Here is a 24,840-nt window from a genome sequence, read left to right as displayed (position 1 = left end):
ATTGAAACAAGTTGGCAAGCCAAAATATACCTCTCCTCGGAAGAATTGTCCCTAGTGGTATTAATTTCTCGAGATAACCCTTAAAGATATATCTCCGCAATTTAGAGTTATTTGTTAAAAATGTGGTCCCAGTTCTATCCCGCCCGGTATAAAATTTTAATTATAATTAAAATAATTGAGACGAAACGAACAATTTTAATTTATTCAGAATATCATAAATTAAGTAGTTACAACAGTGAGTTAGACGTACTATAAAAATGCACAATTGAATTAAACCCTTTTTACAGTACAAGTTAATCAGTTGAATATAACACGAAGCAAATTTTAATGAAAGAAATACCTACAGAGGGTATTATAACGACCGTTCGCTTTTTGGTTTATTATTTTAACGGAATCGGGCCGATTTAAATTAAACGATAGTTTATCGAAATTTTGTTAAAAGAATATTCCCTAAGGACGCGCGATAAATTTTCGAGAATTATTTCCCGTCGCCGTTATATCGAAAATTTATTTGATTCGGGATTGCCAGAACTGTAATGTTGTGGGCGAGTGATTAGAAAATAAAATGGCAACAGGAATTATGCAAAATTATAAATGTTTATTTTTATTCAGAACAGTCTATGGAACGTTCTAGATTTAACTTTCATCAATGACCCAACAATATATATCCCTTCTACGTAATTGTACAGAACTGGTACTCAAGTGTCTAAGACTAGATTTGTCTTAGTTCATCGTGATTGAAAAATAAACCAAAACACACTTACACTTAAGTAAATATCATAAATTATACTGAGTAATTTTAACTAAATTCAAACTACCTAACTATAAACTGTCTTAATTAACAGCTGAGAGCTGTTCACTACTAATTACTTCCAATCTACTTAATTAGCCTCACAGGTTGAGTTGATAATTTCAAGGGTATAATTCGGTTATTCCAATTCAACAATAATAACAATCAATTTTATCTTACAGCTGACTTAAGTTAGTTCACAATTACTTTAACACTTTCAGTCTTAAACACGCACTGTTCATACACTTAAGTCCATTCACTCACGTTCCAAACGCGAAACACAATTTAACTCTTTTCTTGACCGAAGACCGAACATACTAATTAAAACCGCAAAGTTACCTCATAACTTTTGACCGACACCAGGACCCCGTCCTGTAGTAGTTCGTCTGACAGCCAAGAACTAAGAAAGACTATATCTTCTATATTGACGGCAACGGCCTTATATACTGTTATTTTATGTGTTTTTTGACCCGTCGAGATTTGACTAAAGTTCCTAAAATTGAAGAGATTATATTTTTTACCCGGTTTGATTGATAGTTCTCCAGACGGTGGCGCTATATTATTACTTTGATATATAGTTCTGGAAAATTATCCTTTTTCTAAGCGTTATTAAAAGGTAACAATGAACTACTTTTTGTGTTTTAACGATTTTTTTTTTAAATTTAACAAAAACCGTACCAAAGAATAAACAAACAAAGTTCAATAAACAATATATACAGATATTGTTTTAATCCGTTTAGTAAAAAACCCCGCCTTATCATAATGGTTCCTTTACTTTAATATTTTCCCAAAGGAAGTCAATGGCTCGGCGGTGAACTATCCACATTGTTACAATGCGACCCGAGTTCAATTTATGAAATATAAGATTAATATAATTTATAAATATTTAATTAAATATAAGATTAATATAATTTATAAATATTTAATTAAATATAAGATTAATATAATTAATAAATATTTAATTAATTATAAGATTAATATAATTTATAAATATTTAATTAAATGTAAGATTAATATAATTTATAAATATTTAATTAAATGTAAGATTAATGTAATTTATAAATATTTAAAATGATGTACAATAAATTATAGTACCTTATGTTATAACAAGCGTTGGTGGCTGAGTTGCTAGAGTACATCTCTTGCACGAGGCAGACCCAGGTTCGATTCCCGGCCGGCGCCAATAAATCGTAAATTGATACTAAGACGAATACCATGTACAATTGGTGGAAACCCTGCCATTGGACGTTCAGAGGTTGCATAACACTCAGCACTCGGTCCGTCCCAAACTCATTTATAAGACGTTTTAGTGAAAACGCCCATACAAGCACAACAGACTCAACATCCACAACCATCATAACACAAACACAACAAACTCCACACCCACAACACGAACTCAACATTCACAACACGAACTCAACATTCACAACATTAACTCAACATTCACAACCTACACATAAACATTACAAAAAAATATCCAATCAAACTGAGTTGAAACTGCCGCGACGGTGAGCGTTAACGAAAAGCAACAACCAAACCCAACCCAACCACAAATTTATCCATTAACGCTCAAAGTCACACGGTGGTTTTGCCAACCTTTCGACTTCGTTCCCTAATTCCAAGCAATTGCGGATTTCGAGATAATGCGTACGCAATGATTACACTTTGCTACACAAATGCGTACGCGTTCGCAGGACACAAACACAGACACCCTGACAGACAGACAGACACACAGACACGGTGATTGTAAAACCCCTCCAAATTTACATAGTACCCTCGGAGAGGTAAAAAGTAAGAATACAATTGGTTCGGTCAAAATGCGGTTATTTTTCCTGACTGTGGAGGTCTTGAAAGAAGACATGTTGGCCGTAGGAGGCAATAGCTTCTTTTGAAACCAAAATAAGCAAATAAGAAAAATGTAAGTTTGTTTGAATTAAAAATTTTCAAACGTCAGGTGTGTTGAGCTTAATCTTTCTGCTTAACGAATACTTAATAATGAATTAAAAACGTCAACTGGATTACAAAAATAGATATAATAAAACCTAACTAGTATTGCCTTTGAGTTGAACAATGATCTGGACAGCAGCTTTGGTTTTGGAAATTTAACTATGTTACATGACACTTAGATCAAAAGGAAATTTAGACTCTTGGCTTTAGTCTATTTCTTAATTTTGTAAGTAGCTTTCCGTTTGTACTAAACGGCCTTTCACTATCAACATTGGATGCAGGTGCCGATAGATTTATTCTATCGAAGCTGGCAAGAATTGGGATTCGTTGTTTATTGGCGCGCCACCATTCGAAAACATTGCTTGTCTTGGGGATAAGAGGTCTGATAATTTTTCGCCACTAAGCGCGTAAGACCAAAGAACGTTTTAAAAAGACCCAAAGAGCGATATATCGGCTGTACCCATATCGCATCCCTAATTATTTTATTTAAAAACTTAATCGTCGCTTTTCAAGGCAATATAGTCTATTACGTCTTACTAAAACCAGCGAGTTTTTAACTCTCCGAGGGAACAGTTCCCTCGTAGAAGTATTACAATCACCGTGTCTGTCTGTGTGTTCGCATTTTCGGAGCAAAGTGTAATCTTGAAATCGCTACGTTCACTGCGTTCGCAGTTTCTTGGAATAAGGGAAGAGGTTTTTCCAAAAGCGCCCTCTTTTCGTCTTTAGGTGTAGTATAATTTTCTTTTGCGAATGGCGATTGTATATGTGAATAATCTTTGACTTATTTGACGGACCGAGTGCTGAGGGTTACGGTAAACGTCTCATCGTCCAAATGGCAGGGTTTCCACCAAATGTTCACGTTATTATCAATTTGCGATAGTATCGGGCGGGATTTGAACCCGAGATATTATTACCACTAGAGAAGATTCTTCCGAGGAGAGGTATATTTTGGCTTGCCAACTTCTTATTAATTTAAACACATTGTCAAATGAGGCAGTCATTTTAAATTTCCCACATTCCGCGCTTCGGACGAGACAGCAGTGTCACCGTTCAAAACGTAAAAAAAGACTGTGTTAATGGTTCCAAAAATCTAGATTAGAGCTCTGGGAAACGAATAATTGAACCCCAAAAGTAGAAAATATAAGTAAAATAAAGCCAAATTAATACAAAAAATTCCACTTTTAAGATATCATGGGTGTATTTGTGTAAAAATCGTGAAAATTATTTAGAAAAAGCCTTTTTATAAAAGGAGCTTAATAATTGTTGCCGATTGTTAGTGCATTCGTATAATAAAATTTGTTTTTCATTTCACATTTTTATAATTCCTATTTAATCTACGATCACATGCTACGTTTAACCTTTCAAATATTTAACAAAGATAAAGTATTTTCTCTTAGCTTACATTTCTTAATAATTTGCCAAGGCAAGATGTTCCATTTGTGGGAGAATACATCACTCCCAAATTCGCTCCTTCGTCTAGAAAGCTTAGTTCCGTAATACTGTAACAATGTCATTATTATTATGAATGATAGCTAGAACAACATATGCTTTACATCTGCATACGTCCTACCCGATTACATAATCTGAAGACATCATTTATTATGTTTAGGGGTGAAAAATAATCAAAGGACTCGTAGCAACTTCTTCTGCTTAGAGTTTTCTCTCTTTGGTTAAAGGGGTTTTATCCCAAGTTTTTCTTTTTCCCCTTACCATAAAAACATGGAGAGGCTAACGGTTCTAGAAAGTGAAGGGTTCTTTTGGCTCGCGAATTATTTATTTATTTAATTATGATCATTTCATTTTTATTATTATTGCATCTTTTAAAGACACTGGATGGGCCGCTTTAGTGCAGATGATAAACCATACTGTTTGTACGGTTGAAGGAATACCAGTGGCAGTAGTTTTTCAGGTGATCACACTTGAATTATGAAAGACTACAGATGGTCATAGTTAAACTCCATTTGGAATTGATGACCATATCTGCCAACACGTAATCCTTTTCTAGAACTGTACAATAATTTCTCTTATATTTTGGTTTTTCGACAATTGAATAAACCGCTTCTTTAATATATTGTGGGCAAATGTACCTTAAATCACTTAGTTTCATTTTTATCGTAGTCAGCATGATAACTATATAGCTATATCTTTGACCATCAAGATGTTTTATAATCAAAAGGTAAAATCAATAAATTGTGATTTTCAATTAAAAATGATTTATTCTACTCAAACTTTAGACGACGTTAAATAATTTGGTAATTTAGCTTTTTAATTTTCATAAGTTTAAATATTAAAGGATAAAGTTTACGTAACACTCGTTAGTAGAAGGAAAGTGAGGGCGAGGCGTCAGTCCCGGGGTCGGGGTCAGGTTCGGGATCGGGGTCCGGGATTTAAGGGGTGAAATGAGGGTAAAATCATCGAAAAGTCAATGTATTTAGGGTATTTCTCGCGACGATTTGTTTTTTCGTATATCAACATATTGTGTCCAGGCCAACTTGTTCATTTATCTACGCTTATCTCGAAAGATACTTGAACGTATATCTTATCGCGTTTTATCGTACGGAATAAGTTGAAATGATGTAAAAATTGATAACCTAGGCGACGCGTGCGCAGATTACCCCGGGGGACGCGGTTAATTTGAATTTAAGAGTGTTTTGACGTCATTGAATATTCGTTGTTAAAGTAGAATGGAAATATTTTTTAACTTTATTTTAATATCATTGTAGTGGATTTGAGTGTTTTGACGTCATGGAATATTTGTTGTTAAAGTAGAATGGAAATATTTTTAAACTTCATTTTAATATCATTGTAGTACTTAAATACACTTGACACTTGAATCTATATCACGACTATTTCAAACGAATATTTTAAGTATGAGAAACGTATCGTTCTCAAATGATACTTGAATATACTATAAAAGGGGTTGTATAGGGTTGTGGGAGGTCATTCCACGGTTAACAGCGGTAGCTATATTCAAGATGCCTAAAGCCCAACATATTTGCCCTACGTGCGCGAAAAGTTTTTCTACCAAGTCCCACTTAAATCGGCATGTTAGAGAAGTACACGGTGATAGACATAAGTTTATCTGTGAAGTATGTGGTAAGAATGTGGCTAGATTGGAACATTTCAAGAGCCATCAACGAACTCATGACTTGAACGCACCCGGCCCTTCCGAACCCATGGACCTGTCTCGCACACCATCACCAATACAACGTTCGCCAGCATCTACCCGTCCACCGTCACCTAGCCTGCTTCAAGACATTCAACTGCAATCTATCCAACCATCTACATCAGCTTTACCCAACAACCCAACGCCATCACCTGTTCCCGCCTCATCAATACTTGATGAAACACCACCAGCATCCCCAAGTATGGTCCAGGCCTTGAATGATACGTTAGCATCTATCCGTTACAATGCCGAGGACTATGATATTGATGCGGGGATGTTTATCGGACGTTACCGAGCCGCTTTCAGTAAATTTCTAATGGAAAGACTTGCTAGTAAGCGTGGAATTAAGTGGTTCTTACTCGTAAGATCCGTTTATATGAGACCTTTGGGAGGTGAGGAGCAAAGAGCGGAAGTACGACCCTATTTCCGGAGCACTATGCAAACAACATTAACGCTCGATGTAATTGAAGACCAGCTGAATGACTGCATTGAAACAATACAGTCAGCAGCGGAAAACTTTGAAGCGACAGGTATGTACTAAAATTTATAAGTTATATTTTGAACTAAAACATTATATTTTTGATAGGATCGGGTTGGGTAATTGACCGTGTTCTGTATGTAGAATTAAATGTAGCATCTTACCAACCGTTGCGAGGGTCATCGTATATAGAACTACCTGAAAAACTATCTCGACGTCACGCGATTCTTAATATTAGAAACGAAAATGACGAGAAATGTTTTCTCTGGTCAAGTCTAGCTAAACTTCACCCAGTTCCTAAGCTTCATAACCCTAACAGGGTTTCCAAATATACACCTTATGAAAATGAACTTGATACCAGTGATATATCTTTCCCTTTCAAATTAAACGCTACGGAACTTAAAAAATTTTAATTAATGAATAATTTATCAATATCTGTGTTTGGCTTCTCGGGAGATATATTCCCCCTTTACGTAAGCGCTAACAAGTGTGGTAAGGAAAGGGAGGTTGATTTGCTATACATCACCGACGAAACTAAAGATATTGACGATGGGAATAGACATTACTGTCTTATACGAGACCTAGGAAAACTGCTACAGCATATAACAAAACACAGAAATACAAGTTATTATTGCAGGTAATTTAGTTTCCAATATATTAGTTTGCAATCTACTAATTATTTTCTGCATTAGAATGTGTCTTCACCGATTCAGCGGAAACAACGCTGAACAGCGACGTGATGCGCATATCGAAGAATGCGTCACCCACGGCGTCCAAAAAACAGTTTTCCCTACCAAGAAGATGACGCTTTATTTTGATAAATATGAGTGGACGGAAAAAGTAAAAATAAAAATTATTTAATTTAACTCTTAATGAAATGAAATTATTAGGTGCAGTATGTATTTTACGCCGATTTTGAAGCAATCCTACCGAGAGTTCAAGGATGTGATCTAGATCCCGATTTAAATACCAGCAAAGTAAACATGCACATCAGCTGCGCGTATTCGTGGGTGCTTGTTGGACCTAACGGTAAGTTATTTGGCAAAATTCCCTTTTAGATATATTATTAGAGAAGACTTATAGGTGTACCTGTTCGAACCGATTGCTATCGAGGACAAGATGCAACTCGAAGATTTCTGGAGTCTATTCTAGAATTAGAGAAGGAGTTGATGGAACTCATTGAGACCAATGTACCAATGGTTATTACCCTGGAGGAGGAGGAACAGTTTCAAGCTGCTACGCATTGCTACATTTGTCAGAAACAGCTAAATCAGGGAAATATGCCCGCTGTTCGAGATCATTGTCATTTCAGCGGTAAATATAGGGGGCCAGCGCATAACCTCTGTAATCTTCAAAAGAAAGTTCCAGAATTTATCCCTATTTTCCTTCATAACCTTAGCAGGTGAATTTATTAAGTTAATTATCCAGGAAATAAACCTAATAATAATAATAAATCTTCATAGATACGATTTACATCTTATATGTCAGGAGATTGGTCATTTTAAGGAACAGACACTTGACTGTATTCCTTCCACTAGTGAAAATTATATTTCACTCAAACTAGGTAAATATATTTTATTGTGAATTTAACCTTAACATTAATTTTATTGTTTTTTAGGGAGATTTCGGTTTTTAGACTCGTATCGATTTCTAAGCGATAGCCTCGATGCTCTAGTATCTAATCTCGTTTTGGAAGGAGCCAGTAAATTTCAGATTGTTAAGAAATATTTTGAAAGTGAGAAAGTTCAACTGCTTTTGCGGAAGGGAGTCTACCCGTACGAGTATATGGACGATGAAAAGAAATTTGACGAGACGATGCTGCCACCTAGAGAAGCGTTTTTCAGTTCATTGAAAAATCAAAATATTTTAGAATCGGATTATTTACACGCCCAAAATGTTTGGACAGCGTTTAATATTCAAACATTAGGTAAAATTACTATAGTATAAATATTTCAAATCTCTTAAACTCGGTTTTCGTAGGAGAATACACCGACCTCTATGTGAAAAGCGATGCGTTGCTCTTAGCCGACGTTTTTGAAAATTTTAGAACATTATCTATAACTCATTATAAACTAGATCCCGCTCACGCTTACACCGCACCAGGTTTAGCCTGGCAAGCAGCTTTGAAGATGACCGATGTTCGCCTCGATCTCATACTTGATATAGATCAACACTTATTTATTGAAAAGGGTAACGCTTTTGTGATATTTTAAATATTATTGTATTTACATTGAATTTTTAGGGATTCGAGGCGGTGTTTCAATGATCTCAACTCGTTATTCTGAAGCGAATAACAAATATATGGCCGACACATATGATTCGTCTAAAGAGAGCAGTTATATATGCTATTTAGGTAATTTACATTGTAAAAATAATAAATAATTTTTTTTTATTTATTTTTTTATTTTTTATTTTAATTATTTTAATTTTAATTATATTAATTAACTTAATTTAACTTAATTGAAGATGCTAATAATTTGTACGGTGCTGTTATGTGTGAACCACTACCGCTAGGCGACTTCCAGTGGGTTCAGGAGGATGATTTGCAAACACTCTGTGAAAATATTCTGAGTATTCCCAATAACGTTGAAAACGGATACATTTTAGAGGTAAATAACAAGTGTTATAATTATTGAATTATATTTTTAAAGAATTGTTTCCTTTGCAGGTGGATCTTGAATATCCTCCAGAGTTGCATGACTTACATAACGATCTCCCAGTAGCGGCGGAATCTAAAGTTATTACACATGATATGCTAACTCCATACTCCAAAGATCTCTTAGGAAAATTAAATATTAAGGAGAATCAAAGTCTACCAAACTTCTTCCTAATTTAAATAATAAAGAGAAATACATAGTACATTACCGCAATTTAAAATATTATGTAGAATTAGGTTTGAAAATAACCAAGGTTCATCGAGCTCTAACCTTCACTCAAGGAAAATGGTTAGAAAAATATGTTAGATTCAACACTGAACAGAGGAAATTATCCAAGAGTTCATTTGAAAAGAATTTCTGGAAACTAATGGTTAACTCTGTTTTCGGGTAAATCAATTTAAATAATTTATTGCTGTTTTTTCCCTTACTTCATTTAATTCTTTAGAAAAACAATGGAAAATTTACGGAAGCATATAAATTTCGAGTTGATTCATAAACCAGAAAGAATGTTAAAAGTTACAAGTTCCCCGCAGTTTGAACACTTTACCATCTTTAATGAAGAGTTAGCCGGCGCTCATAAGAAGAGAGCTAAAATTGTTCTTAACCGGCCTATATTTACCGGATTCACCATTCTAGATTTATCCAAGGAGCTCATGTATCGGTTCCATTATGGATTCATAAAAAATACGTACGGGGACAAAGCATCACTATTATTTACAGACACTGGTAATTTAATTTAATATGCATTTTTTATTTAAATAGTACTAATATATAAAATATTTACAGACAGTTTAACGTACAACATTAAGACGGATGATGTTTATAAAGACTTTGAAGTTCATAAAAACCGCTTTGACTTCTCTGATTATCCACCTTCGCATTTCCTTCATTCTAATCAGAATAAAAAAGCTCTCGGTTATTTTAAAGACGAGACAAATTCGCAGTTAATTCAAAGCTTTGTAGGACTTCGTCCAAAGCTTTATTCTATTAAATTGTACGGGGAGTCTAAGACCGCTGAAGAGATAGAAAAGGAGTTGCGATTGGGGAAATCTTTAGAGTCAATTTTAAACCATAAAAAGGTTTGTAAGGGCGTTGCCATGAACGTTATTAGAAACGTCATCCGCCACGAAGACTATGAACGTTGTCTTTTTAATCAAGAAACCATGTCAGCCGAGATGATGCGTATAGCTAGTTTCAAGCATGAACTATTTACTTTAAATACTAGAAAACTTGGTTTATCACCAAATGATGATAAGAGATACATTATACCCTGCGGGGTTCGTACATTAGCGCACGGTCATAAAGATATTGAAAAATTATAATGAATGCTTGTATTTATGTATATATATATAAAAAAAAACTGCTATTGCTATAAATTGTAAAAAATTATTTTATTGGATACATTTTACACATAAACTCTTTAATCATTTTATCGTTTACATATTTATCTTTCTTAAACCTAGACACAATGTTATACATTTCTATTCCTTTACACCTGTTTATAGCAAAATAGATACAGAATGCTCCACACGTATTACTAGAATTACTCTGTAATTGATTAGAATTAAAAGTTACAGTTTTACTGTTTCGTTCAATAAAGTCATTAAATTTAAAATAATCTGGCGGGTTTCCAAAGGAATCCATGAATTCACAATTTTTATGTTTAGAAAAATATATTAGAACCCAGTGTTCTCCAGGTTCAGCACTCGTATCGGTATTTACAATAAATAGATAAGGGAATATTTTTACGTATTTAGGTAGCTTGTCAGCCGCGAACACGGCTTGAAATATACTTTTAGTACTTAAATCTTTTTCAAGAATTTTAGTTATCTGTAGCGAATCCATTAATTACTGTAATCGAAAATCACGGTTCGATTTTTATCAATTTCAATCAAATTTTGAAACTCAGCGTAAATTATTATGGAAATCGTCTCCGGTAACGGTTTGGCAAATTTTAATTCTAATCTCAGGTTACTGTTTTTTACAAGATGCAAGTGATTAGCGTTGTTATTAAGATCCGAGGTTAAATTGTACGCGAATAAACAATTTCCGTTAGGGTAATCTTCCCGACTTATCTGATTCCCTTCATCTACGTTCCACTGATTAGTTTGAATGAAAAGATTGCAATACGCTTGAATATATAGATTTTCCTCAAAGTTAAGAGATAACGCCTTAAGAGGGACGCTGCTACCGTCAATGTACAATCCGATGCTTGATAAATCGAAATGTTGAAAGTTGTACGGGGATTTTTTCAAATCTCCTAGAAACGCTTTTTGTTCCACAAACCCGATAACAACTTTCTTAGGTGCTTGTCCGGTAAATAAATGATCTTGCACACTAGCCATAAGACCAGCGGGTATAGAAAATGAGGTGCACTCCGAACGAGTTACAGGATATTTAGCGGTTCCATATTGTAACGCCTTGGCTTGAGCGAGCGATAGTTCCGGTATCACTTTAACTTTCCTCAGATAAAGGGAAGCTGATAAAATCTCCACTTTACATTTTACGTCGGAATGAACGCAAAAAGCTGCTCTATTTTTATCGAATTTAAATTTCAAATCAACCATATTTAATAAAAAGCGTGGTTGTTGACATAAATCAGTATGGACTACGCCTAACAAGTCAATCGCCCCTTTTTGCGCTAAACTCGCTCGTTTAGAGAAACCATCGTTATCGAAAAATGAATCGAACTTCCCAGGCGTATCCCGATAGAAAAGTGAACTCGTTAAATAACTTTTTTTCGCAGAATCTCCGAACGTTAATAAGGTTTGTATCATACTTTTATAAGCGTAATTTTGACTGGAAGGTGTTACTGATCTTTCATTAATAAATACGTGGACGTCGCTAAAAAGCGAATGAAGAAACAAATTCTCGGGGGCGATATTGTCGGCTGGAGTTCCGGCGGCCCCACCCGCAACACCTGGAACCGCGGGTTGCGGTAGTTGACCATTATCTTTAGTTACCTTAACTCGAACGTGCAGCAAAGTTTGTGAAAGGTCTATATACGTTTCAGAGTTACCGTTGATAGAAAATGTAATTGATGCGTTATCAACTATATTTGATATTGGATTATACTCAACCCATTCTCCACCAATAATCGAAGATTGTGTCATAGGTACTTGAAACAAATCTAGCTCGGAATTTATACACTCAACTGAGTGCGGGTGTAAAAGGGACATTATGAGAATATATCGGAACGTTTAGTGAACCGTCCTTTCGCTATCCTGCCTGCTGTTGAAATGGCGCTTTTCGACTGAGTTCGTTTCCTTTTATTTCCGGAACCCGTCATTCTTTTAATATGATCCGTAGCTGAAGATGTTAGTCTCATGGCTTCATCAGCTGCTGAAGCTAAAGTTTCCCTTCCAGCGTTAATAGAATGCGATTTAAGCGCTGTTTTAATTGGGACTCCGCTAACAACATCGGTCGCTACTTTCGCTCCGGTACTTAAAAGTTTTTTTCCCAAGTAAGTAGCGCCTTTCTTCAGTAAAGGTACCGCGAATCTAAACGCTGAAGATAATATATTTCCTAGTCCATGTCCTCTTTGCACGGCTAAACCTCTATATACAGGTATTCCACCGAAACCAACCTGGTTTAAATAGTAACTTTCATAATCAGTTCTTGAAGGTGAATATTCAGACCTCATGATGTTAACTGTTCGCTCTCTTAAGCTAGAATGAGGGTGTGTCCTGAATGATTAAAGGTTTATAGTGAAGTCCACATTTTACGGGGTTTAAAATGTAATACAACGTGAGCTTTTCCACTATGAAACTGTATTGGCTCACCTAAATCATCTGTTATATTAATCTCTATAGTCTTAATATTATTACACACGACTGGTAGGTAATGAGGTTGTGAAAATATTTTTGTAGTTGTTTTCCCATTAGACTCGGCTTTCTCTTCGACGCTTATGATTCTTAATAGAGGTGCTAAACTATCCCCAACAACGCTATTTTCAACCAGATCAGAATAAACGAATAAGGAATGTAACCCAGCGTTCATATCAACTGGGTAGGGGGTTATCATTGAATTTAAAATGGTGAAATCATTATCTCTTCTATCCTTAAAACCTAGTAAAATCGATAGATCGGGGCCAATTACAGCTCTGATTTTCGGTTGCAATTTAACTTTAATTCGATTAGAATAATTTAAATAAGCGAATGTAACTTGTTCTTCTAGGTTGTGGACGTTCATAACATGTAATAGTTCTTCCGGAGTTTTATAAAAACCCGCGGGAACTTCAATTATTTTATCATATTCGAGAGGGTCTTTAACTAGAGGGTTATCAGTCATTTTATCATATTCGAGAGGGTCTTTAATAACCAATAGATTAGGTTTTCGAACGTTATGCCATGTCCGAGGATAGCTTATTTCCGCTAACCCAACTTCGTACTGTTCCTCAAATCTTAACGGTTCAGCTAAATACGTTCGAAATTTACCAACGCTATTATCTTGGTAATATAATGACGAGGAATCTGAAGGTAGCGTTACGTAAAAACTCATTTTAAATCCACTTCTTGTATCCAAGAATTAAATCTAGGGTCGTAATCTTGCCACTTGACATACAGTTCTACGCGGCCGTCCGATTTTTTCCTCTTTTTTATTACTTTTTCGATTTTGAAGTAACAGTCTTTTAAATCTCGACCAACAATCTGAACCTCCTCTCGATAGAATACTCCTAAAATGGGGTTAGAATTTAAATCCATCAGCTTATATACAGGTGGGTCACGTGGTAGTCTCTCAGCTATTTTAAACAATTCTGTAGTAAAATTCGGGTTATATTTCTTATCGAAAATTGATAAATTTCTACTTATTCTACAAATATCTCCAATTTCAAACGCGTATGTTAACGGAGGAGAAAAATTTACCGAACCGTAAAGATTTTCCCATATTTTAGCAGAGTTATCTAGAGTAACTTCCGCGGGTTTACATTTAATTGATCTGTGATAACTATTGTTATAAGCGTTTATAATATCATCTAAAACGTCGATATATTTAAGGGTGTTATTCTGCGTGAAATAGCGATATAAACGAGATTTAAAACTTCTAATGAATCTTTCAATAATGGACGCTTTCATTTCCGATCGGGTAGCGAAAAATTTAATGTTCCTTCTTTCTAATTCACTCTGCACTTCTTGACAGACAAATTCGTTTCCATGATCACTTTGAATTCTTTTCGGTTGACGACCTTTTTCAAAAACGTTACGTAACGCTTCTAAAATTGTTACACCTTTCTTATTTTTAACCGCTACAGCCATAGCGTATTTGCTAAATATGTCGATAATACATAATACGTAGCGAGATCCTGAATTATATTTAGACAGCTTCTGAAAATCTGCCAAGTCCGCTTGCCACTGTTCGTCAATTCCATAAACAATAGTTCGATTTCGTTTGAATCGTCTTCTAGCAGGTTTATGCAGCGTATATGTATCCTGCTTTATTAGAAATTGTTTTACTTTTTCCAATGAAACCTTTAAACCTTTATGTCGAGCTGAATTATAGAGCGCTCGAACTCCACCGAATGGCCCTGGGTCTGCGGGGTTAGTATAGATCTGCTCAAGTTCTTTCTCCATATTGGGTAATATTTTGATGTAATGGCATGTAACGCCAAAAAAGAAAATTAAATAATTATAATATTATAATAACTATGATAATTAATACAGCTGTGATAATTTTCGGTGATTTTGAAAATGATTGTGATAAATAGGCTAAAAGTCCTAAAGAGACCGTTTCTGTACAACCTTCCATTGTAGGCTTATACTATGAAATGAGAACAAAATTATCAGGTTAATATATTTTATTTAGTATGTATCCAAGATCTTAGAGGACTAGGTGAAGATGATGATAACATTGAACTACTTATCTTACAGGATTTTTAATTAAACGTTTTGAAATATTTGACTTATGAATGCCCTCGTAAAACTCTGTAACTCCTATAGGATCAATCGCTGTTCCAGGCGTTTTTCTCACAGCGTCATACAAAAGATCGATTATATTAGATCCTCCAATCACTTGTCCTCGAATAGAAAGCTCTCCTGAGTTAGCCCATCTATTATATCTCGGATCTTCCGTAGTCGCTCGGTATAATGAAATCGCATCACTAACATAAGTTGCAGGTAGAGAATAAGATATTTGCGCGAACCAGGTTTTAGGCCGTTCAGAGTTTTCAATAACGGGAGAGATTTGCTCTTTACGTACGTAAGTTAACCGTCGTTGGAGAGTTTGATTGTATAATGCTAATTTCTCTGATTCGTTTAAATCTGGATTATCTAGAATAGATTTCATTTCATCATCGAGTGTCTTCTCTTTTTGAAGTTCAGGTGTTTCTTCTGTTTTGGAAGGTGGAGTGTTTTTTAATCTCTCCATTACATCTTCAGATACTAGAAGCATTTTTCGAGCCATCATCGGTTTATAGCTCGGCTAATTGCACTTCCGGCGACTGAGCTAACGATAGATAGCAGTGGCGCTAATAAAAATGGAAGAAAACCACCTTTTTGTACCAGTATCTTTCGTCGTTTTGATATAGGGTTCTTCTTCGACACGTTTCGTATAACCGCGCTATGTTTCTTTAACCGCTTACGATGACGTTCTGACAGTTCAATTGTTCCGTGTAATACATTTATACAACATTCAACGAGAGCCAGTATAGCTTCCTTGCTAGCGTATTTAATAGCTGTCTTTCTTTGATTTAGATTACAGGATGTCAGGAAACGTAGAAAGTCTAGGTTTTCCTTTACTCGTTTTGAGACATCCATTTAGAGATTTTCTTAGCCTTTCTTAAAGCGCAATGAACAGTTTCGGAATGAAAAGGACGGTCTAATTCAACGTCTTCTAGTTCTGATAATTTAGGACAACCGGTATCTTCGATGTTAGTTACTGGAACACCGAGGAGTGTCGATAATACTGCAGCTTTTTCTAAACCTTTGGTGAAAAACGAAGTCGCTTTTTCCGCTATCTGATTGCAAATGTCACGTCTCGTTCTGTAAGGACGTTCGCCGTCATCCCATCGAAGGTGACAAATGTTATGAGATATCCATCTGCATTGTCTTTTATCTTCGTTTGAAAGCTCTTTGAAAGGGCATGGAGATTTGAAAGTAAACACTTCCGATTCTTCAGTTTCTAATACTACGTAAGCTAATTCTTTAATAATCCACTCTCGATTAACCCTAAAAAATTCCCTTCTATAATACACTTCATTTTGGAATAAAGACAGCCGATTCTTCACCCGGTATTAAACCTGTTCGTAGTAAATACTGATCTGGGGTGTGAGGTTTCAAGTCAACTAATAAATACCCAAACTTCCGTGACGTAGCTTGTTGAAACGCATCAATAACGTATTTGCTATTGGTTGGAGATATCTGCCTCGCGAGATGATAAATTGTTGATTTATCTCGTGGTGATTTAAAAATAAATAGATAATGAGCATTTAAATTTAAAGTTCTTATTTCTTTTCCGGGGTAATAAAGGTTTTGCATTAAAATTAGTACGGAGGTGTTTCTGTGATGAGATCCACGAATAAATAAATTAGTTACATCTTTATTATTAGATATCTCGCATAACAAATCGTCTAAAATAACTAAATTCCTAATTTGCGGGTTTAATATATTAACATCGAGTAACCCTTCGTGAAACTCGACTGAAGGTGTGTGTTCTAATATTGATTGAAATAGTTTCGGCTGATACTCGGTATAACACCATATTATCCTCTCCGGAGGAGGGGATATACAGGTCTTCTTATATTGAATCAACCGTCCCACCAGGAATGACTTTCCGCATTGGGTGGACCCGGCTACAAGCCCATTCATTGGATGTTGTAAGCTTAAATCCATAATGGTAAATGAGAATCGGAACATTAGTGCAATCAATTTTATTAGTTTTTTAACAAGTTTTTAGCATTGCATATTATTAGTGACATTATATTATTTAAAATTTCTTTCGACAATTCACAGCGAATAGTAAACATTTCAATAATATTTTCACAATCTACCGACATAATTATTTCATAAAAATGCAAATCTACACGCTTAGAATAATCCGTCATGATACAATCATGCTGGAGTTGAGATGGATGATCAATTTGACAGCCATTGCACGCTTTCTTCAGAGCTTCGTGTAATTGTTTAATTACAACGTTAGTCATCGCCTCCTTTATTTCCTTGATTTTCTTTAAACACTTCTGAATCGACTCGTACTGGTCGAGGAAATTCAACCAAGAAGATTGAGCGAAAGCTACCCCCTCTTTAGTCGGTAACAGTTTTCCATAGTTTACTCAATAACCATGGTACATTTGTCTAACATCTAAAACCTTTTGTTCGGCAAATCTATGAACCGAAAACCGTTTGGTTTCAGAACCTGTGAAAACCCACGAAGTTTCAGCTTCGTTATTGAAATAAGCTTCAATGGCATCTTTCATTGTCCATAGCTCTTGCAGTTCCGCTTCTGTTAGTTTGATACCCTTTGTTAAATCTAATAGACCGCAGTGGATGGTTTCATCTGCATAAACGATTAACCCTTTGTCAGCAGACACAGGAAATGAACAATTCCTATAAAATAAATACATTAAGACAAAGTTAAGAATTATCACTGAGTATTCCTACTTACATTTTAAGGTTGTGAATTTTCTAAATATGGTCTTACTATTATACGGTTTACCCTTTTTATACTCTGAAATTATTTATCTTCGATATCTTATTTATTAAAATGGAGTTTAAAATTAATTCCATTCTACGTATACGCATTTTGAAGTGTATCGCGTTACGTATATAGGAATTTACACGGTCATCATACGGAATCACGTGTACAATTACAATACTTGAGAACGATACGTTTCTCATACTTAAACTTTAGATATTCGTTTGAAATACTCGTGAGAAAGGTTCAAGTGTCAAGCATATTTAAGTACTACAATGATATTAAAATGAAGTTTAAAAATATTTCCATTCTACGTCATTTTAACGAATATTCCATGACGTCAAAACACACAAATCCGTGTTTTAAATTCAAATTAACCGCGCCCCAATCCGCGCACGTTAACCGCGTCCCATATTCCATGACGTCAAAACACTCTTAAATTCAAATTAACCGCGTCCCCCGGGGTAATCCGCGCACGCGCCGTCTAGGTTATCAATTTTTACATCATTTCAACTTATTCCGTACGATAAAACGCGATAAGATATACGTTCAAGTATCTTTCGAGATAAGCGTAGATAAATGAACAAGTTGGCCTGGACACAATATGTTGATATACGAAAAAACAAATCGTCGCGAGAAATACCCTAAATACATTGACTTTTCGATGATTTTACCCCAATTTCACCCCTTAAATCCCGGACCCCGATCCCGAACCTGACCCCGACCCCGGGACTGACGCCTCGCCCTCACTTTCCTTCTACTCTCGTTAGTGAGGCCTTTATAATATTATCCGCTTTCAAAGTTCACCGTCGCCCCTTTCCCAATGGCCGTATAGCTATTAAACAAAACCATGTAAATGTTCTTCATATTAGAATTAGTGCGGTCAGTTGGAAAAAGGTTCGGATGCAACGGACAATACAAATTTAACTTCGTCTTTTGTTTCGTTTCTACTTTCCCTGAAATATTTTTTTTAAAAATCTAACGGTTAAAAAAGGAACAATAGGAAAGCAGGTGTGTTTAGACTTCATAGTAGAGGTAGTGGTCTGGATGTAGAATTATTTCTTAAATTTATAAATTATCACAAGTACCAAAAGAAAGATAATAGTTTAACTAAATTTAAACAGTTTTTTCAATTTTAATCCAATGCCATTTATAAAATTATTGTTGTGTAACATTGCATTTATAATCAGACAACTATGAGCCAGAAGCACACGATTACGGAATCTTCCAAACGCAAGTGTTCAGAAAACAAAACTATGGGTGCCGTTGGCTTAAGCTAATAAACGAGAAAGTCGCTAGACTCGCTCCAATATTGAGTAATTCATATCAGACAAACAGATTACATACTTTATTTTTAAAGCTTTTATAATAGGATCAAAAATCTGCCCAACGTAGCCCGTTAAACTTATGCCATCGTCTTCGTAATTAACCTCCATAAAATGTGGTACCTGTAATTGAAAAAATATATAAGGCCAAGATGACTCAACCTCACTCGCGTTGTCCACCTTTCGAATTCTCCGAAAATGGCAACCTCTGACCCGAAGGGTTAATTATACTGGGGTAAAGTGACCGGTGACGCTTACTATACCACAGTGAGTCCGCAGAGAATTATGGGCGGGCTTACTTCTCCAGCATATTAGGTTGGAGACCGGTAGCGTCATCCGAGGGGAACACTATTTAAGGACGTCGGGACATTGGGATTTAATATCTTGGGTTCAGGATTTCCGCCAAGCCGTCCAAATCCTTTTAGTATGTTCTCTTTTCTTGTTAAATATATTTTGTATTATCTGTTCCAGCAATGCTGCTACCAAATTTTGAAATATTTATTATAATATTTGAAATCAGGGCACCAGCTATTGACATTAAATCTTACACTGAAACTAAACTTGAACAAAAACCAAATTGTAACAGAAAGAACCGTAATGGCTTTTGGGTGGAAAGATTTATTATAACGAAATGTTTTCCTTTGTACCTCTGCGGTTTAGCTGGAAAAGCCATTTTAAGGGGTAGAATTATCAATTTTTATTACCATTTTCAATTATTTAGAGAAAATGGATTTTCAGGTTATTTTGAGATAAACCTAGACAAAAAAAAACCTCCTGTTTTGGTAGAAATGTGCTTTTGTCGGTATTTATCACCAAGGCATTATTACGTTATAGTGAGCAAACTATTTAAATATAAACTTAAGTCGTGTTGATATTTTGTCGCGTTTAAGCCCAAATTAGGTTAAAATATTGTGTTTTATATGCAAATGACACAGCGGGTACCCAAGCCACACGTCAATTATATTATATTAATAATTATCGGTTTTCGTTCAGCTAGTTTAAGAATAGAGCAAGAGCTTGGGCTATCATTAGTTCAGAAATATTGCATTTTCTGTCTATTAATATGTTTAATCATCATTTAACATTTATCTTCTTCCTTCTTTCAGTTCCAAAATGTAAATTTATTATTTTAAAACCATTTCACTTATTTAAATAGTTTGGATTTAAATCATTTATTTAGACGTAAATCACCGTTCTTTTTCTCTTACTTCATTCACGTAAAATCTTAGTGGATAAAACTCCATTATTTATTTACTTCAAATGATTGTTCAATTATCTGTAAAAAACAATGATAACAAGATAAATCTTATACAGTCAAAATTGAAGAACATGGTAATTTTAAAAATAGATTTTATTAAAAAAATTTCATTTTAAAAATTGTTTCACGAGCTTTTGGGTTCTATACCCCTTGTCAAGCGGACATATTCATAAACGGGGCACTACCTGGGTATGGCCAACTTCAATTTCGTGCGTGTTCGAAGTTGGCTGTACCGGCCGCTGTAAATGTACGTCCAACTTCGATGTTTATCGTGATTGGAGGTGGCCGTACCTAGGTAATTATTTGAAATTGTTATGGTACTTTCCTACCATAGACATACATACATATCTGATGAAGATGCTATTTCATTTTAATTATACAAATAAATATATTAATTCGAAAAAATGAAAGGTAGACAAATCGTAAATTATATTATTTAAAAAATTAAATTAAATTAAAATAAATTTAAAACTATAAATTTAAAATTTAAATAATATTTGACCGAGGCTTAAAAAGTAGATTACTAGGTTAAAATAAACTGATATTTCTACTATAAGTTGGAATATCCCTATTTTTCCCCTTCGAAATATTAGAAGGGGCACTAATCCATTTTGAGTTTGTTTCGGGTTTAGAGTAGAGAAACCTATAGTTTAAAACAATTATAGACCCATAAATTATAATATAAAATATTTAGAACTACTCCGACCTACGAAAAGATACGTTTGCGCCTAATTTATAATATCGGCAATGCGAAAACACGCAACTTTTGACCATTTTAGCACTTGTAAATACCAAATATTTAGATAATAAAAATTTGTTTAATTCAGGATAAAAAAAAAGCTGTACACTTATTGGGCCCTGATTCGCGATACAAAAGAAACTATTTATATTTATACATTGATAGTGCCCGAAAATCAAAATTTTAAAACAGAATTACACAAAAATAAAAGAGACATATGATACTACATCAATAAAATTGAAAACAAAAAGGCTAATAGTAAGTATTGCAATGAATAACGAATTGAACAACAGGTCAGCTCCAGTTTTTATGCTTATCAAATCTACACTTGAAGGCCGAAGCGGAGGATTTGGTCTTAACAGCAGTCGGAAGATCATTCCCAAATTTTACAACCTGTTGAGTGAAAAAAAACCTTCCTGGCTACCCCGTTGCACCATTTTTTACGGATTATGGGAGAAGTTCGCCCCTCACACTTGGCGTCGAAGAAGTTAACTGCAGTAACATCATACAGGCCATAAATGATTTTGAAGGTTTCAACTAAGTCAGCGCGAAGACGTCTTTCCCTGAGGGACAGAAGACCCAACCTTTTTAACCTTTCATCATATGGTAAGGTTCTGAACCCTGAAACTAGCTTCGTGGTCTTTCTTTACACCCTTTCCAGCTTCTTAATGTCTTTGACCAGGTGGGGGGACCAAATGCTGTAACAGTAGCCTAAGTGCGGGCGAATGTAGTAGACACTGTACAGGATTTTGAAAAATTTAACACAAAAATGAGAGAATGATCTCCGCAGCTTACATAAAGCCCTTGTACCGCGCGCAGAAGCGGCTTTGCTATAGGAATGACCCCAAGGTCATGCGTCTCTTTTAAGCCTACGTCAAATTCCACGCTTGTTCTTTTTTGTATGTGGTTTTTAGCCATCAGTAGATGTACCGAAACATGTTTTTGATAACTTCTAATCTTATTTCAGATGGCGCTTTTTACTGAATTTACCTCACGACTGCTAATTCTTGCTTGCATGTTTATTGTTAGGCTTAGACTATTCACCGGGGTCTATTTTATTTTATATGTCTATGTTTCCTACGGGCAAATTTGATAATAAATTAACACACCCTTTATTCGAGGCATTCTTATGTCACCGAATTCTACGTATAATTTTTTTAAATAAAATTTATATTGTGGACTAGACCAAAAACAATTATCATGTTTTCTAAATATGACAGCATTCACTTTTATTACTAAAAAATTTAAATTGAAAAAAAAAACTCGGAGTTGATTAGACTGGGAGTCATTCGAGAAACAACTGTTATTGATATGGTAACCGGACACTTAAACTTACTAGAGTTTATATGAAGGCTGGCAGTAAAGTAGGAAACATGACGATTAATTAGTAAATGGATAAAAGGTACTCAAAGCAATATTGTTAATAAATAAAAAATGCTTTTATCAAAGCAGTTGAAAGGTTGAATTAAGGGGGAGTAGTTGAGATCAATGAAGGCGCAGATATTGAAAATGTTTTAGGTTTAAAGAGTTTTGTTTTTGGAATTTTCAAAAGCGAAATATATTTCTAAAATAATTTCCATCGATTTTCCTCACCTTTGAGCCTTGAAACTGTAACAGTAAACTGAGAAAATTTTAAATTGGAAATGAGTACGCGTGTTTAGTTCTGAATTTTTTTCTATTCTAATCGAAATATTTAAACCAATTTTTTAAATCACACGCATTTAGCCATGGATAAATTAATAGGGCTGTATGACCAAAATCTAGAAAGAAAAAGACAAAAATACGAGGTAGGCTACATTGCTTGATAGTTGATACGGCACCATATTTTTCAAATGAAAAGATTATTTCTGGGCTTCTGGCGTTGATTTTCGATTAAAGTAGAATCATGAATAGAGTAATATCGGCGTGACGTATGTCGACGTCCCTCATGCTTTTTCCTATAGATAAAAACTGCCCTCAAAATGGCGGCCATAGCCCAAAGCTACAGAGCGATACTACTCTATTAATTAACCTCATTAATCCATGGTAGAATTACACATAACAACACGAAGTTTTATACAGTTTTGGCATGCCTAATGAAAATCTGAAGCTCCACACAAGTCGAGTAAGCGCTGGTAGTAAAAAAAGAGACTTAAGAGTTACATTAAAACGCCATGTTTCTTTCAAGAAAGGCCTATTAGAATTTATTGTTATTGGAAGAAAAACAATGACTTGTCTTTTCTAAGCCACAGGGCAAGACACACGGCTCTCTTTGCACTTGCAGGCTCTATAGGAAGAGAATGTCATCTGTTGATTGTGAAAATAGAAGCTATAGTTATATCCCAATTTTCTCTGTTAACTTGAACACTGTCTTGATTAAAATTATTGCAAATCTCATTTATTTATGACTTTTTCTAGTTCAGTTTCTGTTATATATGTATTTATACAGTGATTTCAGTGTCACGTGATACGACGTCACCCATGCTTTTTGAGTGAAACTACTCTATATGTGTATATAGAAGTTAAATGCTATCATTTTACACGTAATCCTTCACAATAAAAATTTTTCTCAGTTTACTATTACAGTTTCAAGGCTCAAATTTAAGGGAAGGGTTTTAAAATATATAAAAGGTGAGGAAAATCGATGGAAATTATTTTAGAAATATATTTCGCTTTTGAAAATTCCAAAAACAAAACTCTCTAAACATAAAACATTTTCAATATCTGCGCCTTCATTGATCTCAACTACTCCCCCTTAATTCAACCTTTCAACTGCTTTGATAAAAGCATTTTTTATTTAATAGCTGTCCCTTTGCTCTGCCTCACAGGGCATATTTCGCTTAAAATTAATGATTGTAAAAGAAAGCCATAAGTTGGAAAATAAAAATTTTAATTTATAAAAATATTTTAAATAGAACAGATCAATACTTTGCTGTAGGATATTTTACTATATTATTGGATGTAATTAACGGTACTTAAAATAGTTTTAAATATGTTATACTAAACAATGTATAATTGTTTTATGTCAAATTGACTTCTAAAAAGAAATGTACGACAATTTTCCAGGAAAATCGAGAATTTTTGGCCTAGATACGATAATTTCAGATCTGGCAACGCTGTTTCTCAAACCCACATTGTCTACCCAACAAACACAAAATCGTCCTTTGGACATCCGATTGACATCACACTCGGATCTTTACTTCGTCCGTAGGACGCCCCAAAACCGCGGTTGATGGTTAGTCGAGGGAAATTTCCCAGATCTAGGGAAATTTTTACCCCTAAAAATCCAAAAAGGGAAAAGGGAAATCAGGCTAAAAATTTGCGAAATCTAGGGAAATTCCACGTAGGTTTATTTTAATGTGAAGTTACTAATCTAAATAATCACAATATTTAAAATAATTGATTTAAGGACATCGCACTTCTTCTATGGGATTTGGCTTTCGACAGATGTTTTTCAAATTGAAACATGTGGTTAAGCTTGATCAAAGGAGCGAAATTGTCCATTGCCATTTTTCTCTAGCTCTTATAGCTTGTCCAGTATCACTGGTCAAAAGTGGACAAAACTTAGTGTTGTCTATTTGTTAAAAGGATTCACGGCCCATCGGTTAGCGTTCTACGTTCGCGCGTCGCTAGGCCGGGCTCACTAGCAATACAGTTTTCTGGCCAAGATTTTTACACCTCTACTTCATTACTTCTTTTCTCGCAAATAAATTATTCGATGAATTTTCGTACGTGGAATTATTGATTACACAATATTTTATGAGCAATAATAAAATAAAACATACCATAAAAGATATACTTAAGAAATCAGAATATATATGATTAACCATGGGCGCCCACAGACCATTTTCTTAGGGGGGGCATTTTCCAAAA

This window comes from Leiobunum rupestre, chromosome 4 (genome assembly GCF_980474605.1).
Source record: "Leiobunum rupestre chromosome 4, qqLeiRupe1.1.hap1, whole genome shotgun sequence".
Taxonomy (NCBI): domain Eukaryota; kingdom Metazoa; phylum Arthropoda; class Arachnida; order Opiliones; family Sclerosomatidae; genus Leiobunum; species Leiobunum rupestre.
The sequence above is the reverse complement of the archived record's forward strand: the minus strand, read 5'-3'. Positions refer to the sequence as shown.